Here is an 11,630-nt window from a genome sequence, read left to right as displayed (position 1 = left end):
AGGGTGATGTGTGTGTTTGTTCTCATATGAATCATACTCAGTATGTTGATCCAGAAAGTCATGTTCTTGTCCCAAGATGACAGGCAAAATAAAATATTTACATAAAATCCTGTTGGATGTCTTGTAAAGAAATACTTCTCCAAAGCAAGTTATGTTGTAGAGTGACTCTTGGTATTTGCATTTTGGTGGCTCTGAGACTCTCACTAATAGCAAAATCCTCTGAAGAGACCTGCTGTAAAATGCTGAACATTGGTTTTGATGTTTAGGCTTTCTGCAGCCTCCAGCCCTTCTGATTTCTGCCTTGCTGTACTGTTAAAACCTCAGTTTCCCTTGTCTAAGGCCTCTAGTGCTTTGTATACACTCTTGAAGACGACAATGAAGAAACCATGATTTGATTTGCCTCAGCTGGCTACAGTGGGCTACACGAGCTCCAAGGCTGACCTCCAATAACCAAGGTGTAGTCCAGGTCTTTCCAGGAACCAAATGCTACAGTCTGAAATGAATCAGACTGTGTATGTGTCTCCTCTCTAGTGCCTCCAGTCAAGACAAGGAGACAATGCTCTTGCTGTCCCAGTGCTCTGCAGGGACTTGGGAAGTGAAGAAAAACTGTCTAGAGCTGTCCAACTTCTGCACCCATAGTAGCCACATGGACAGATTTGGAATAACCTTCATAATCATGATACTTTAATCTGCCCTTCTGAGAGTACAGAGTGTTTCATGTCTGACTGCTGTCATCCAGCCTCTTCTGGCTGATCTTAATAGTATAATACAAGAAAAAAGAAGGGCAGTTCACTTGCTTTTGTAGCACCCAAACCAGAACTGGAAGCCATATTCTGCCTCTGCTGCCTGCCTTCAAGAGCATTGCACAGTTAAAAAGGTTTAGTTACCCCTTGAGCACAGAGAAACATGTTCTGAAGTACTGGATGTACCAGCAGATGTGTGGGGCTGTTTTGTAAAGCTGAACTGAGATCTTTGTGTGTTTGGGAATGCAGATGTTGGTTCTGCATTGAAGGATTCAGAGTGGGATCCCTTTCTTGCTCAGCAGGACCCTTTTCTCTTATTTTTCTTTAAATTTGCTCACACTGAAGCTCTGGTGTTCTTGGGTATCCACTGTCCACATACAGGTGAGTGTGGAAGTGGTGAGCTTGCTGCTGGAAGCAGAGCTTGGCAGAAAGGATTTACTCTGTTTTAGAAAACAGCCTGTGTGGTGACAGTGAGCTCTGACTTGAATCTGAGGAACTTCCCCTGGTGCCACAGGACTGAGATGTCCTTGAGACCTGGGAGTTGACTGTCCATAGTGAAAAGGACGGTTCTGGGTGCAGGTGGGGAGAGCTGCAGTTGATCTCTGCAGCTGCTTATTCTGCACATTGTGAAAGGGCCTATTCTTAAACACAATTTGTTCAACTGTTTTTGCTCCATTTCAAGGTTTTTCTTAGGGATAAGAGCACACACTGTGCAAAGTTTTAAGCTGTGTGTGCTGTGGGAGGAAGGATTTCCCTCACTGACGATTTAATTTCCCAACAGTAAGATCTTTATCCTTATTTGCATGTTATATGGAATAACAGGGCAAGGTGGTCCATTAATAACTTTTTTGGTTATGAGACATGAAACGGAGTAAAATTCTTTGAAACTTCGTCTTAATTAAAGATGGTTGTTAGAGTAATGCATGTTGTCAGAGTAGATTTGAAGGGCAGGATGCTGGCCTTCTGTTTTCTGTCACAAAATGCCATTTGCCAAGCCAAGAGGGATCTCATGTTCCACTGGTGATATTTCAAACTTGACAAAGCACTTGACAGTGGAAGGAAAAATACTTTTTAGTGACTATCTTTGTGATTCAGTATGAGAGGCAATCCTCCTGCATTCTGAAATGTCATTTTGGGTGTTTGCACCAAGGTCACTTCATCTACCAAAGAATTTTAAAGCTATGTATAAATAATGTCCTACCTTGCAAAACAGTACAAGAAATACATTTTTCTCTGTGTTTCCAGCTGCATGGAACCTCCAGCAGTAAAAATCCATGGAGAGAAATTTCAGAAAAAATCTTTATTTTTTTTTTAATTGGAATCAGCATGAATGTATGATTCAATAAATATATTTTTATATACATTTAACAGCAGAAACTTTACATTCCATCTTCAAACTGCTGAAATAGAACTTCTGTTTTAAAATTTTTTACAAGCCAGAAAAATAATTTGTCGCTGTGGCTGTGTGGTCATGCAAATTGTCTAAGTTACAGGTTTATGTCTTCATGATGTAAAAATACTGATTTGAAAGAAGCAATTGCTTTGCACTCTCACCAATGTAGCAAAATATCCTTAAATGGAGTGTAAGGCCATACCACGTTTGTGTATGTATAGATTTATACATATATAGTAAATTCATACAGAAAATACGGGGACATCCCTTTGTAAGGTGGGTAGGGAGAATACATGTAACTATTTCATGATTAAGCTGATTTATTCCTTTTGAAGAATTTTACATCTTCCATTTTAAACACAACTGCACTTTGTATTTTTTTATTTCTCAAGTGCCTCCTTTGTTCCTGAAGAGAGAGTAGCATGGAAATTAAACAGCACTGACTTTTCCATTCTTTATCAATTTGTGTAAATGAACCAGTAGAGGTACTCAGAGAGCACTTGCACTGCCCACTTCTTTCCTCCTTCTTACATTAACTCCAGGGATTCTTACTCTTAATATTTTTGATTATTTCCTGTGAGATGTGGATAGTTCAGCACCCACCTTGAAAAGAAAATGAAAACAGTTGCATATGCAGCTCTTTCATTTTAAAGATGTTTTGAAGATGCTCATGTGAAGTTAAAGGGAGATGAGTTGTGTCCTATTAAGAGTAGCCACTCCTTTTTCCTATGCTGAAAAGTTTATCAAACTGGGCCACTTTAATGTCACTGCTTCTGAGATCTTGATAAGATTGAAGAAGGAAAACACTCTGACCTTGTTGCCATCCTTTCCTCTTGATGAACAAGCGCAAGCACATGAAAACCCACATGAATAACAGCTCAAATCTGGATTTAGTACTTACAAAAAAACGCTGATAAAGGGGCTGTGGTGGATGTGAGTCTGTCCTAGGGCCAAGGTTTGGGTCTGTGTTAAACCCCACATTGCTACCCTGAGTGGAGGTGACTGGCATTGCCCTCCCAGGGGCCAGGGAGTGCTGGCAGAGGGATGGGACACCCCGTAACATCTCCCACTGAGGCTGCTGAGCCAGCCCAGCCTTTGGCTGCCCTGCTGTAAACAGCTTCAAGGCGCTGTTGTGTTTGGGAACAAATGAGCTTTAGTAAGCCAAGCTTTGGAAACAAAGATTTTCTTCATAGAAATGGATTGCAGATGGGAGAGATACAGAAATTGAGGCAGCACAATACCACTGCTTAATAGGCTTTTTTCAGAAGTTTTTGTGAGGTAATCTTCCTAGATACCAGATTTTGAGGGTTTGGCTAGTGAAGTAAATGCTGAGGGAAACTGAGATAATGTTTATCAACAACACATGGAAAATGCTATCTAGGTGCTGAACTGTTCCCACTTCTATTTGTTTTGTGTATTTTCAATTGGAAAGTATTCCTGCTCTGTGTGTTTGTATCTCCCCTCCAAAACAAAACCAAATGTGCAATGGTTGTCCTGAAGAGAAATATCTTAATATTTTTATTTTTCTTCTAAATTCATTTACAAAACAATGTAAATGGGTGTGCGTTTATAGTTGGATGAGAGAAATTCCTGGGTCCTCCCCCCCTTTTTTATGTCACTTAAGTGTAAGTTTTTCATTACTCCTTAGCTGTAATATAATAAGCATGATATGCTGTACACTGTGGTAGAAGGTGACAGACAACACAGTCCATAAAATGTCACTGTCCACGATGTTTAGCCTGCTCATGGCTGTGGTTTGATCTTGGGTGGGTGGTGACAAACAACTGCTTGGGACAGGCTTGTGCATCTTCAGGGTTCCAAGGCTGCTTCCAGAGTGGTGTCACCAATGCTGCAGGATGGCAAGCTGCAACGAAATGCAGTGACCTTTGCATGTCAGGCCATTTTTGGGTGAAGTCCTCTGTGTGTTGCTTTGTCTTTCCATCTTTCAGTCTCTTAATCCACTGAAGTTTTGCTGTGTCTCTCACACACACAAGTGTGAATGGCTTTTAGCAGTTCCTATTTCAGTTCTTTTGAAACAGTCAAACCTTTGCTGCAGCTTGGTAAGTCCATGAAAGAAGAGATGAGCTCTGGCCACGATTAGTGCTGTCAGTCAGTACGTCATGACCAGATTGGAAACCACACAAACTTGTATTTTTGTGTAGGAATTCCATTCCACAGTAGGCTTGAGATGCTCCAGGTGGTGCATTTTTCAGGATCATTCATTACATGTGCATGTGGAGAGGTGCCTTGGCCTTTGTGCCTCGTGCACCTCTGGAGCTGCCGGTGTCCCCTGTCCCCTGCCCCGCTCACAGGGAGCACCAGGCTGGTTGCACAGTGAGAAGGAGCTCAGAGGAAGAGTTCACAGGTCATTCTTCCCAGCAAGGGGAAGGTTAACTGCTTCCCTGCCTCTCAAATTCTCACATAACATCCCTGTTTGGATCTTAATGTTTGTTTCCAAAAGTTACAATTTGAACGCTCCCAAAGCTGACAGACCCCCAGATTAACCTGCTGTTGTGACCTGATTTAAGGATGGATGTATCAATTATGGTTCTGAAATGTGTGTGTCTTTTAAAAGCCCTGTCAAGTTAAGGACACACTGATCAGGGCTGGAGGGCTGTGCATGGGGTGGGGTGGGACATCAGTCCGGGTGTGGAGGTGCTTTTTGTACAATTCTCCATTCTGAGCAGGTTAACTTGGGGATTTGTCAGCTTGGCCCATGCTGTTTCTAAGATTATTTTCTCTTCTGATTTAACCCTGGAATTGGAAGAACGACAGTGTTTTGGACAAAAACATAGCAGATGTGAGAAGATTGGGATAGAAAAGAAAGTACAAATTCAGTGTAGGATGAGCAGAGTGTTTCAAAGCCCTGCTTCAGTTGTATCCCTGGCCTAGATAAGCTCAAGGCAAAGGAACTTCTGCTCCCTTGTGCTAAGATTTTGTTGGGTCAGCCTCTAGCTGGGCATCTCTTGTACAGCTGAGCTTGACTGCTGTGACCAAGGGGACTGGCCACGGTCACTTAAAATGGTAAGGAGAGGATGTAACAATAGCCTAACTCATTAGTGGGTTTTTTTAATTTTTTTTTAAAATTATTCTAGTTATCCTGATCAAAAGTGGGATTGATAGCAAGTGGAGGCATGCATCTGACTTGCCAGGATAGTTACACTCCTGCCTGTGGAGGATGTACCTGTGTCCCCCACGCAGCAAGATGCGTTCCCAGCACCTTTCTTACATAACAGAGACTGCCCCCCTCTGCTTCCTTTCCTTGCTGGTTTCTCGAGCCCTGTTTTTAGAGGTGACAGTGCCCATGCTGTGCCATGTCCCTTCTTCCATGGGACAAGTCCAGCTTCCTGAATTCTTCTTCTAGCCCAAGGAGGAAACAGCAGTATTTAATGCCTTGACTCCCAAGAAGACCATACTGCTTGCAGTGACTGCACTTAACTACAGCAAGGAGTGAGTACTACAGGTTCCTCTGCCTTATATAATCCTTGATCTGCTCTTCCTTTCTCTTTCTGGATCCCTCCTCTCACTCTACTCTTGCCTGGGGAGCTGAACTCTTGGGACTTTTCTACTTTCTACCAGTGCAGCCCCAGCAGAGCAGAGCTGGCTGAGCAGCTGTGCTCACAACACGGTTGTGGCACACTGCAAGCTCCAGAGCTGGCCCTGCTCCTTAGGAACTCATTGTTTCTTCACCCCAGCACAAGTAACTGTGGTGAGGATGCTTCTGAAAATGTGTGAGTGCCTGCCCAGGAGAGGTGGCCAAGGCACCACCCATGGCACAATCTTCAATATTGCATAGTTCTCGTTCTGTAAAGGTCAGTACTTGGGATTAGGTGTCAGGTGAGAAACTTCGGAGCCCAGGCCCCAATTCTGTTATCATTGTGGGTCATGCCCTGCTGATGTCTGCAGGGCTCTGCCAGGGCAATGCTGCTTTAAGCAGTTGCCAGGCCTCCACTATAATGGTGACTATGATGGTGTCATCACTGCAAGGGTGGTTCAGGCTTGACCCTGGAGCTGTAATTTAGTACCCAAATTTTGTGGTGTGTTTAACCCAGGCCATCTGGCTCAACTGGTTTGTAGCCTAAAGCCTGATTTGTGTTTTTGTCAGACAGGTAACCCAGCAGTGCTGCAGTGTCACCAAGTGCCTGGATAAGGCAGATGTCCTCCCACAGACCCTCTGGGGAAGGGGATTTTGGCTTGTTACAGTGCTAACAGTCCTGGGCCCAGCTCCCCAAAAGTTTTAGCAGCAAAAACTACCTGTGAGCGCTGTGTCCCTCAGACCTGGCAGCTCTACCTGCCCCTGCTTGTGCCACACTTGACTCATCTGCCACATCCTGCTCACAGCCTGGGCACGTGGTCACTGATGATACCTCATGCCCCAGTTTCCTGGATAGGTGAGGAGGGTGCCCTTGTTTGACTTAAGCTACTTACGCAATTCAAGTGGCAAATCTGTAAATAAAAGCTAAATTCAAGCTGTGCTGATGGCTTATTTATGCTGGTATCATCCTCTACCCAGGAAAACATGGATGATTTCATGCTGGAAGCGCTGACATACTTGACCCTCAGTCTGGGGACAGGGTTTGTGTCCCCTCTCCTGGCTGGGAACTGCTGATGTCAGGGAGCTGCTGCTCCCTGTCCTTTGTGCTTTTTGAGGCAGCGATGCTCTGAGTGCTGCAGGGATTGTTAAATCAACACACAGCAATCCCCCTGCCTTTCCCCAGAGTGGCAACATCAGCTTGTGCTGAATCTGTTCCATCTGTTCCCTCTCCCTGTGCATGGTCTGGGTCAAACCCCGGCTCACCCAGCTCCAGCACTGCTGGGACCCAGTCCTATCCCAGGATGGGCTTCAGCACTGTCTGTAATAGATCCAGGAGCAGGAATATCACAAACATGACTCCTTTATCATTTCTGCTCAGAAACCTGGCAGTGAGGTGCACAAGGACTGCACCTTAGGACTGCCAGACTTGATGGTCTTATTTTAATACAATCATATGATTCCTGCTGCCTTGTGCCATGCTTGTTGGCACTGTTGGCCTTGGATGGCAGGAGTGATGTGGCATGCAAACTAAACCTCTCTTAGTGCTTTTCCTTCCCCTTCTCTGCCACTCTTTGCCAGGATCCTCATTTGACAATTTAACTAATAATTTCCTCTGCTGAAGGCTGAAATCATCCCTCTTCTTGTTTCCTGCCCTGTGGTTTGTGTCCTTTCCAGTGTTACAGCAGCAGGCAGAGCGATGCTGGGATGATGTGATCGGGTGAGGGAAGAGTGAACCAGGAAAGCTGCAAAGACAGAGGCCATTGTTCCTGGGCTGGGGGCTGGGATTCCTCACCTGGCTCAGGCACCTCTAACCTGGGCTGTGCCCCTCAGTGCTCCTGCACTGGAACCCCCTGAGGGCATCACCCCAGGGCTGCTCATCCCAGCAGCTCTGAGAGGAGAACATCTCACCCACTGCAAACGCCTGCAGGCAGAGCTGGAGCAGCTCTGAGTGGATGCTCTGCTCAAAGTGCGACATCTCCTTCCATCCTGCCTGCTTCATGACAGCTGATTTCTTGTGGGGCCCTCTGCTCCACACCACGGGAGGAGACTGAGAGTGCAAGGAGCTGATTTCCTATAAGCAGCTGCTGGATCAATGTACAACAGGGAGTTCTACAGGAATAACAGCCAGAGACTGAATTCCCTCTAACTGATGCTGTGTTCTTTCACAAAGCATAGTCAAAAAAGCCCTTAGTGGCCACCTTGGCATTCCCCTGGAGTCCTCTCCGTGCCTGGCTGGCTCTGAGAGCGCTTCCCTGGGAGCTGCCACCGTGCCTGCCTTGGGGAATGGTTTTAGTGCCACATTTTGCCCTGTATTTCCCAAGACACCAATCCCAGCCCTTCAAAGTTTGCAGTGCTGAGGAACTGAGCCCCACAGGAATGAATAAAAAAGGAGATGAACACAGAAAAGTGCATTAGACTTGAATGAAGAGAGACTCACGTAGGTTCATTTGAGCAAGAGATGTGCAACTGCCCTTAAGAAGTAATTGTTAAGGAGGAATAGAGAAGGGAATGGAAGACTTAAAGAACCTGAAGTAATTTAAGATGCTAAAATTAATGACTATTAGCTTCTGCTTTGGTGCTCATCCTAGCACCCTGAAGAACAATAAAGTATCTCAATTTTCTACATAACTAGTACAGTCTCCAGGCAAATAATGGAAAATTATTGATGCAGGAGCACCACAAGATGCCCCTTCCATCCAGCTCCTTTTGAGAGGAAGACAGGAATGTGTGGGTGATTCCAAGCTGTGAATGGATTAGACAATTCCTTTGCTGAGCTGAACTCTGTGGGATGCTGCAGCAGGATTAGGGTTTGAGGTACCCAGCTCCACATTGTGCCATCCACTGCTGCCAGTACCAAGGTTTTGGAGGAAGGAATGGGATGTTGAAAGAGATTGTCTGTCTTTGGCACAGGGATAAGAACTATGTTTTATTAAGTAATGCTAGTACAGTACAAAAATATGATTGCATACAATCTGAAAAATATGGCACCACTGAAAAGTCTTTTCCCCTTTTGTATGCTTTCCTTAAATATACATTGTAAATGCTTCTAACCTTTTTTTCTACCAGCATTGGGAAAGGAAACAAAGTCTTTAAATCACAGTCGAGATAAAGGGCAGCCAACAGTGTAATTTGAACTGTCTTGGCTTTCCTTTAAAATGAAAGATCTTCAGAAGAATAAGAAAAAGCTGCCAGAAGAGGCTGAGGAAAACAGAGCCAAAAAAGTTCCTGTTTGGAGGATGTAAGAATATTTAATGTTTGAAATTGTTTGTTTTAGGAGCAAAGTCTCCCAGAACTGACAAACAGAGGCTTCTAGGAGAGGAGAATGAGGGCACCACCAGAGCCACAGAGGGGATGACCTGAGTGTTCCCAGGCAGCTGGTGCTTGGCCAAGGCCAAGGCTGAGCTCTGCAGTTTGCAGCAGCCCATGTGCTCACTGCTCTGTCCTGGACCTTCTTCAGCACCTCTCTGATTTCCATGGCACTGGGATCCCAGGTGGATCAGGTACTAAAGTGGGAGAAACTCTTCTACCTGATCAAAATATAGTTAGCTGATTTTTTATTTTTTATTCTGGGCAATTATATTTATGTGTAAGGAAAAAGAATTCCTGCCTGCGAAGTATTACATCTCCAACAACATCTGGAAATAATATTTAGGGCAAAGCTCTCTTTTTTCCAAAGAAGCCAAGTGAATTAGGATCCAGTTTTCTCTCTTTACTGCCAGACAACTGCTGTTTTATTCAGAAGTTTTGCTTCTGAGCCTCATTCTTAAGAAAAGATAACAATTTTGGAGTTAAATTCCATCAATATGCATGAAGCTAGCCTGCAATATCAAACCCTGTGCATTCTTACTAATAAATATAATTGCTGGCACCATTAAAGCAGCCTACTTTAAAGATGAGATAAGTTATCAAAACGAGTTCTTTTGCAATACAGAGACTAAACTTGACCTGGTACAGATGCAGAGAAACCTTTGATTTTGAAAACTGCCCAGACCTGCCAGGGACTCATAGGACAGTCTAAAGTCTTGTCTAGGTGATGAAACTCTGGCAGGATATCCCTGGGGCAGTTGTCACAGCACAGTCCCACCTTCACCAAGATTCCAGCGTGTTTCCCGTCGGGATGTGAGTGCTGCTCACTCTCACCCTGTAGGCAGCCCAAATGGAAACTGCATAAAGAAGAGAAAATAACACTGCTTGTGGTTGGCATCAAACCTGCCCAGAGCTTGGCAAAGCTGAACTGGAAGCCAAGGCAGGCTGGTAAGAGTGTGATTCTTATTTCAGTCCCTAAACTTCCATGGGCTCCACTGGCAGCTGAAGTGCTTCTGTATGGGTGAGAAACAGCATCTTTCTGATGATTTTTCATCCCTACCATGCCTTCCTCCAGCCTTATTCTGTGCCAAGAAGTGGCACTGGAGCTCTAGTGAAGCAGTAGCTGTGACATAACTGCATCTGCACCCAGAAGGCCTAGGATGAACACGGGGTTCTTCCATGTACAGCTGGAGCAGGGTGAAGTGAGGCAGAAATGTCTCCGTCCCCCTTGCTCTGCTCCTGCCTGCAGTGTTTGGGTTTGATGTAGGACCAAAGCTCAGCTAGGTGGGAACATGGTGCATGGGATCTGTTGAGCTACAGGCAGCTCTTTTAGGAAGGAAACAACAGCCCTGCTGTGCCCTGGACAGCCATCCCAGGTAGCCTGGGGGGATGGAAGGTGCCTGGACCATGGCCAGGTTGCCCCACTGCACAGTATAAGGTCCAGGCATCGGGACAGGACATTTTTACCCAAATGGCAGCAATTTGAGGTCATTCACCTGCATGAGGAAGGAGCTGTGGTATGTGGGTTGCCAAGCCTCTGCTGTGCTGCTGGGCAGGGAGGGAAATTCCCTGGATTTGCCTTTCATCTCAGACAAGGACACACCGTTTGAAGCAATCGCAAACCGCAGCTGGCACAGCCGGCCTGGCGCACGCGGGGAGAGTTCAATAATTCAGCAAAAAACCCCAGAGCCAGCAGCAGACTTGGGCTCCAGCCAAGGCTTGGGACGTTGTCCCAGCATCAAATAACACCTCTGCTTGAGATCTCCCTGCTTGGGAAAGCACCATCTGCCAGGGGAAGGAGAAATCCTCAGCCCGCAGGTTTTCTGCTGCTCCAGTGGAGGGAAAGGGCTGATGTGCTGGTTCATGCTCCCACTGCGTGACCCTGTGACCTTTCCCTGTCTCAGCAGTACAAAGGGACTCAGAAAACTGGGTGGCCTTTGCCAAAATATTTTCCCTAGTTCATGCAGTGACCACTGTGGTTTTAATCTCTTTTACTCCCTTTTTCCCTCTCGCTATTCTTGTCCTTTGTTTCTTTATTTCTTTCTTTTTTTTTATTTTTTATTTTTTTCTTCCTCTTAAACTAAAGTGTATTTAGTGCTGGTGAAAGGTGCTGAATTGGCAGCCTTGGAGATGGATGTCCCTCTACCCAGCCCCAGCAAGCCCTGGTGTTTTCTCTGGTGTTTCTCCCCCTGGCATCATCCCTGTGCAGGACAGCTGGCAGGTCTCAGATCCTCTCACCTGCTTCTTTCTGTGCTGGATGGGACCCCCATGGCTAAGCATGACTTCAGCCTCCCACCCCAAGCTTGGGTGCTGCTGAGCTGGGCCAGAGTGGAGCTGGCAGTGTCCCAGGGCACTTTGCTGTGAGCTCTTCCAGCCTGTCTGTCCCCACAGCAGGCAGCAGATCCACAGCCCAGCTCCGCTCCCATCCTGAGCAGGACAGGGAGGAGAGTGGATGCACCCCATGGGTGCCACTTTTCTCTCTGCCTCCTTTTGGTGCCTAAGCCAGCCCTGACCCCAGGTGCTTCAGTGCAGACTGATTGTCTCTTCCTTCATGCTCCCTTTCACCCCTCTCCCTAAAGTGCAAACAAACACAACGCAGTCCCCCTGGCTGCTGCAGCCAGCTCACACCCAGGGGGACACATGGGACATCGAG

Source organism: Pseudopodoces humilis, chromosome 17 (genome assembly GCF_049639895.1).
Source record: "Pseudopodoces humilis isolate 2021_Gansu_Grassland_sample_001 chromosome 17, ASM4963989v1, whole genome shotgun sequence".
NCBI lineage: Eukaryota > Metazoa > Chordata > Aves > Passeriformes > Paridae > Pseudopodoces > Pseudopodoces humilis.
This window is presented reverse-complemented; position numbering follows the sequence as displayed.